This window comes from Prionailurus viverrinus, chromosome X (genome assembly GCF_022837055.1).
Source record: "Prionailurus viverrinus isolate Anna chromosome X, UM_Priviv_1.0, whole genome shotgun sequence".
NCBI lineage: Eukaryota > Metazoa > Chordata > Mammalia > Carnivora > Felidae > Prionailurus > Prionailurus viverrinus.
The window spans coordinates 102,320,125-102,326,886 of NC_062579.1; positions in this window are offsets into that span (position 1 = coordinate 102,320,125).

A 6,762-nucleotide genomic window follows, 5' to 3' on the forward strand; every position below is an offset into this window, starting at 1 on the left:
CTACCTGTTGTAGAATACCCAGAAGAACATGAGATTTGGGGGAAAGAGACATGGCCTTTCCTTCCTTGTGCTAACTTTTAGGATCTTGTGAAAGTTATGACAGAAACAGACCTGCTGTAGTGAAGGGTGTCCGTGACCCTGAAAGTGGAGAGGCCCGATGCCTGTTCTGTAAGTCAAAGAAGGCCTTTTAGGAGTAGTTGCCTTGTCTTGTCTATGACATATTTCTACAATGTCATTCATTGGGTCTCCTAATTAGACACATTTAGAGAACAGTACACAATAGGATGAAATCCTGAGCTACACAGCACAGATGTGTTCTATAGAATGACTGTCCTCTACAGGGTGAGTAAGCTCTACACTTGATTTGTTAACACTGCTCTGTATTATTTTCGAGTAGCAAATAAACAAACACATCAGAACCCGAATTCTTTGCCAAAGGCATTGGATATATTTGTTTCTAGTGCCTCCATGGAAACCTTAATAGGAAGCCGAAGCCTTTAACTCGGCATACATCAATGAAAGATACATGGCTGCTGATGTGGGCACCCACATAAAAGATGGGAAAGTACCCATCCACTCCATAACAGACTAAGAAGCGTCTTGATTGGGGGGAGTGAGGTGGATGTTTACTCATACAATCTGCAAGGGTTGCAGGGATCACAAAGCTTGAGTCTGGTTAAAACCACACTTCAGGCTGATGGAAGAAAACAAGTCCTTATCCTCCTGTTTCAATCCCCACTTTCAGGCACAGAGCCAGAGGCAGAGAGGACTAGAAATTTGACTTGGCTGACCTTTCTGCATTGGGAGTGGATTTGATATTGATGGAAGTCGGAGGCTGACATCACCCTGCTTAAATAGAAACAGTGGTTGGATCTGCTTTAAGAGTGTCACTCCAGGAATGGGCACAAGACGTAGGCCTGGCCTCAGAGATAATCCTGGACACTGCCCCCTGTACGTCCCCACCTGTATATCCTCCGGCATGTGCCATTCCACAGTCCCCGGCTGAAATCACATCCCCCGTGGCCCGCAATCCCAACTACCCAACAACCTCTTCCTGCCCCTGACACATCTTTACTGATCATCTGCTTTGGGAGAGGTACTGAGGTAACTAGGAAATGAGCCATAATCCTTTCCTTTTTAGAGCTCACCTCCTAGAACAGGAAGACAAGCAAGCAGTTTCAATGCACCAGTAGGAGATCTGCAGTGAAGAAGAGGGAAGGAATTTCAGATGGAAGAAAGAATGAGCAAAAGCGTGGGAGCGTCCGCCAGAAAGCACAAAGCCATTAGATATCCAAGGGAAAGATGGAGGGAAACAAGGATGAACCAGCAGGCAGGGGCCAGGCCAAGCTGCGAAGTCTGGACTAAATGTGATGGTGATTAGGAGCCATTGCAGAGCTTCAGGCTGGGGGCGAATCCGGATTATATGTGCATTTGTTAAAGATGGCTCTGGCTGCTTCATAAAGGAATGGTTAGGTGGGTCCAGAGTGGGGCAGGGGAACCTCCATGCAAACTAGATCATGTAGGACTGTCCAATTGGACAGCTTTTATTTCCCCCTCTTCATCATAACCAATAATCATATTAAGTCCTGCCAGTTCAACCACCAAAACTCAATCACTCAGCGTTTATTGAACCCTTGTATGCATCGAATGCTGTGCTTGGGGAAAAAGAATCCACTTCTATCAGGAGCTGATTGCCTTGGTGGGGAGAGAGATACGTAAATAGATAATTTTGAAATAATTATCTTGATAATTGCGAAGTGTTCACTGGGTGCTATCTGAGAGAGAGAGAGAGAGAGAGAGAGAGAGAGAGACTGAGAGAGAGAGGATGAATCTCTGCCTGAGGGCAATGAGAGAGAAATCAGGGATCCAGGGAGATGACATATGAGTTATATCTTGCAGGACGAGTGAGAATTTCCTGGAGGAAGGAGGCTGGGGAGAGGGTATCACACACGTGATGGAAACAGCTCCTGCAAGGGCATGGAGATGTCACTGAATAGGGCCTGTTCAGGAACCAGCAGGAGTTTTGGGGTCACTGGGACTGGAGCTTATGAAGAGAGGCACAGAAAAAGATGAGGTTGCAGAGGTGGCCCTTGTTTAATGCACTGGGTGCTGGAGCATCAGGAGAGTTTAAACTAAAGAATATGATCCGATCATTTTTACGACTTGGGTCCATGTATTGGACCACTTTATCCCCATCATTTCATTCTCTCAGGCTTTGCCCTATTGAGGTGCTTGCTCTTTCTCATTCCTATAGGATTACAGTGGTCTCCTGACAGGCCTTCTGGCCCCGGGGAAATTCCCTCCAATTTCCCTTCCATTTTGGGATCTTTCTAAAACACCTGTGGGTTCCTGCCATGCTCCTGCTTCATCCTGCCCCGCGGCTGCCTGGAAAAATCCTCACACCCTCAGTGTGACAGTCAAGCAAATTCCTGCTTTCCAGGCCTCATCTCCCAACCCTCCTTCCCGCTCTGATTCCCGCCGGCCCCTTTGGCTATCCTTGCTGTCACAAGGTCCCCGGGCCTGCCAGGCGCTTTCAGGGCTACTCGCCTCTGCTCACTGCCCTCCTTCGGAGTCTACCTGAAACGTCCCTACTGCAAGTTTCTCCTCAGTCTCCAAGAACCAACTCACAAGGCAAGTTCCTCCGACCTTCCCTTGACCCTTACAGGGAAACAAATCCCTTCACTTCTCTGGGCTCCCTGGCATCTTGCCCGTGCTGATACTAGAGCATATATCGCCTCGTGTCATAATTATTGCTTGCGAGGCTGTCTCCCAGGCTAGAATGCAAGCTGCACCGGGAGTTAAGGCCATGGCACATTCCTCTTATAAACTCAGCTCACAGGGAAGTGCCTGGTACATACATAGAAGCTCAGTTACATGAAGTTAAATGAAGGCGCTGCTCTTGTCCCTTTTTTGTCTGTAGTCGTTATCCTCACCAAGCGACTATTTATCGTCAAAGGGAAATCACTGTTTTGGGCCAGATTCCCATTCCTAATGCATTGCAACTATTCTTTTTAGCCACCTGAAGAGCTAAAAGCCTGTCGCTCGGATTCCTCTTAGGTTAGACAGCAAAGGCTGCAATCTCCACACGCCTGCCATACACTCGGCTTGCAGCGAAGCAGTGTGGTAAAGCCTCACGTTGGCCATTGACATGCCCACCGCTCTTGGGGCGCCTGGGTGGCTCAGTCGGTTAAGTGTCCGACTTCGGCTCAGGTCATGACCTCACAGTTCGTGGGTTTCAGCCCTGTGTGAGGGGGCTCAGAGCCTGGAGCCTGTTTTGGTTCTGTGTCTCCCTCTCTCTCTCTCTCTCTCTCTCTCTCTCGGCCCCTCCCCCACTCACACCCTGCTCCCTCCCCCCTCTCTCAAAAATGCATGTTAAAAAAATTTTGAAATGTCCACCGCTCCTATTTTCTTCTGTATATCTTGAGGCCTGAGCAAAAGACCAAAAGTACTTGCAGAGGTATCTTGGAGCATGGCATAATGTGTATTTCAGCTGGGATTCTTCTAAGAACACCCATAGAGGTGTCCCCAAGAAGGGTCACAGGAACCAGAGAAAATTGTGTTCACCGGTATCAGGGCTTCTGGGGGCTCCCTCTCAAACGGGTGAAAAATGGACCTTCAGATTTGGATCACCTGAGAAGGTTCAGAACCCTCAGGGACCCTTATATTTCTCAACTGTAGATTTAAACTCCGTCTACTCTCAAGCCCCAACAAAAGTTCTGCATGGGCTTAAGTCCTTCCCTGCCTCCCATGTATGCCCCCACCAAAACTTTAAAGCCTACAGCAACTGGTAGAAGCTTCAAACTACTAAGTCCAGGGCATTCCCTGGGGCTTACAGCATGAAGTAAAAGTATCCAGAACTTCAGGAGCCAGTTCCTGGAGGGCTTCCTGGGACATCTGGGAGACTCTGGTTACATGGCAGACCGCACAGATCGTTGGTATTCAAGCACATACAGGGAGCTGATATTTTGAAGACAACCTTACATTGGTTTAAGGCCAACCTGAAAATGTCTCCCAACTATTGGTGTCAAAGGATTTGGAGACTGAGTCTGAGAGCTGGGGGAACCATAGTGAAAACATCTTACTTCCATTCGTTTAGCTACTCATAAAACTATCTTAAGAGTCATAGAAGAAAAGGGGAGGGGGCAGGGTAGTTACATGCAGTAGAAGTTAGTCCTTAGGTACAATGAGGGAATCAGGTCAACGGTTAAAGGAAAGGCTGGTGGGGGGTGACTGTACGAGTGTAGGTGGGGGATTACCTGAGGTTTTGCAGTGAGAATAGAAATTATTGCCTCATTGAAGGGGAAACACTGGGGAGGTTTTTGGGGGTCAGTATGAACATTTCTCTGACTTGCCTAAGAAATTGACTGGGACAGGCCTGGGTCAGCTTTGGAATCTGTAGAGGAAATTCAGGCATGGGCAGTAAATACCCATTTTGATTATATTTTTCTCTCTAGAGTCTTGTGGGACTTAGTGTTAGATTCAAGGCCCTTAAGTCCCTACTTACAATATGCCTGTATGGACCATCTCTCCATGGTGTCCATTTCTCTCGGAAGTGGTTTAGAAACAACTACTTCAATTATAAACAAAAACGGAAAGAAAAACAAGCAAATTACCTCAGTTCTGCAGAGAATGAAGGAAAACAGCGAGGAGAAAACCAACAGGAGATGGCAAGGTTAGGGCTTTCTAAGCGAACACCCATCTGCCGTACTGATTCCAAGACTATAATTTCATAAGATAGTTATTGAGCACCTATAATGCACTAGAGATAAGCACTGAGGATGAAGAGGGGACACGGGCAAAGCCATACCTTCAAGGAGCTCTCAGTCTGTAGAAGACTCATGAATTATAATACAATGGCATGACAATTGGGCTTGGGAGTAGAACAGCCTATAGAATAACGCCTATAAGCACAGCCGCGGGTCTCTGCTGATAAAGGATGTGTCTGGGATCAGCTGCACTTCTGGTCCTCCATTCAAACTGTTAAGTTTAGATAGAGAAAGGGTGCAGCTGAGCTCTGCAATGGATTCAGGATACAGCTGCTAAATCTAACGACAGTTCTTTTGGCATTGCTAACCGGGCGGGATTCTGCCTGGTGGCCAAAGGCTGCCAAATCCTGATTGAAGACATTGCCTTTCCAAAGAAAAATAGCCATAATGAAAATAGGTTATGTCTTACATAAACTCTTAGCAGTATAACAAACACATTACGTTTAAATACGACCCATAGTATTTTGTTACATGTGGACTGTCACACTGACTTGAAACAGTTACTTCTTGCTGTGTGTCTTGTTTCCATGAGTTTTATAATTTTAGTAGCACCAATTTGCCTCCACCCAATGATAAAGTGATTAAGGCAAAACTTTCCTGAGCCTTGGCTTCACCGACAACAAGATGGCGACAAGAAAATCCCAAACACCAGCTAGCAGTATGGGCAAATGAGATACATGTGAAATCTACGTGAAAGCAAGAGCTTATCCGAAAAACTGCCCCCACTTTGAACCCGAACAAGAAGTCTTAGAGCTTTGGATCTTGATCCTGAAGGAGTGTAAAGACTAGATGAATCTTGTCTGTAGGTAAGAGTTACATGAAGAGGGTAGAGAGGGGTGAGAGAGAAAAGTGCCCTGACGGTGACAAAGTACCTTTCGGATATCCAGCACTGATTTGGCTCATCAGCCTGGAACCCCCTACCTCTTACCCTAGGCCATCCTCTCACCTTCTCTGTTACTCACTTGGTTAAAAATGTTGACCTTTCTGGATGAAGGGATACTACATCAGTGGAAGAAAAAGGGGAGGGCCTGGAAATCATGAGCACCTTCGTTGTAGAAAAGGGTTTTTGGGACTTCAAGAACAGCATATGTGAGGTGTTTGGAGCCCGACTCCAGACCAATAATCCATGGTAATGAACGGTAAGATACTTTCTATGTATTATGACAAGGGTATATAAACCTGCCCATTTTTACACATTAAAAAAAAATCCAGTCCCTATATGTTTGGACAGAAAGAACTATCCAATTTCAAGGAAAAGATTACGGGCTAAAAAAACATTTACGTTAAAAATCTTAGTTCAACAATTTAAAAATATGGAGTTGGTCAGTGAATTAAAGTGACTGGCAAAACCTTTCACTGGATAAAACAAAGTGATAACTTTAAAAAGTTTATTTGAAAGAGAGAGAGAGAGAGAGAGAGAGCGAGCACACAAGCAGGGGAGGGGCAGAGAGAGGGAGAATCCCAAGCAGGCTCCACGTTTAGCATGGAACCCCATGTGGGGCTTGATCCCATGACCATGAGATCATGACCTGAGCTGAAACCAAGAGTTGGCTGCTTAACCAACTGAGCCACCCAGGCGCCCCCAAAGTGATAACTTGATTGTGTTCAATGTTCTTAATTCATTTGGTAGTTCAAAATTTAATTGTATTGCTTAATACAGTCTGAAATCTACACGTGGATAATTCCCAGCCAACAGATTTATAGTTGGGACACTTTCTCCAAATGGGACAAGATATGTATATTACTTTTTACACATTATTTCTACTTTATTTGTAAGTTATTCAATTGATTAAATGTTACATTTTAGGATATGTGTTGGTTTTCCCACATGTGCCAGAATGGTGACTAAGGACACAAGTGAACGTTTAACTTTTTAAATGTATACAATACACATAATCATTTTGATAAAAAGTAATGGCTTTCAGTTATGCGAAAGAGATTTACAAGTCAGCAAATCTAGAATTAGTAACACACCAAAAAATTCAAGAAACCAACC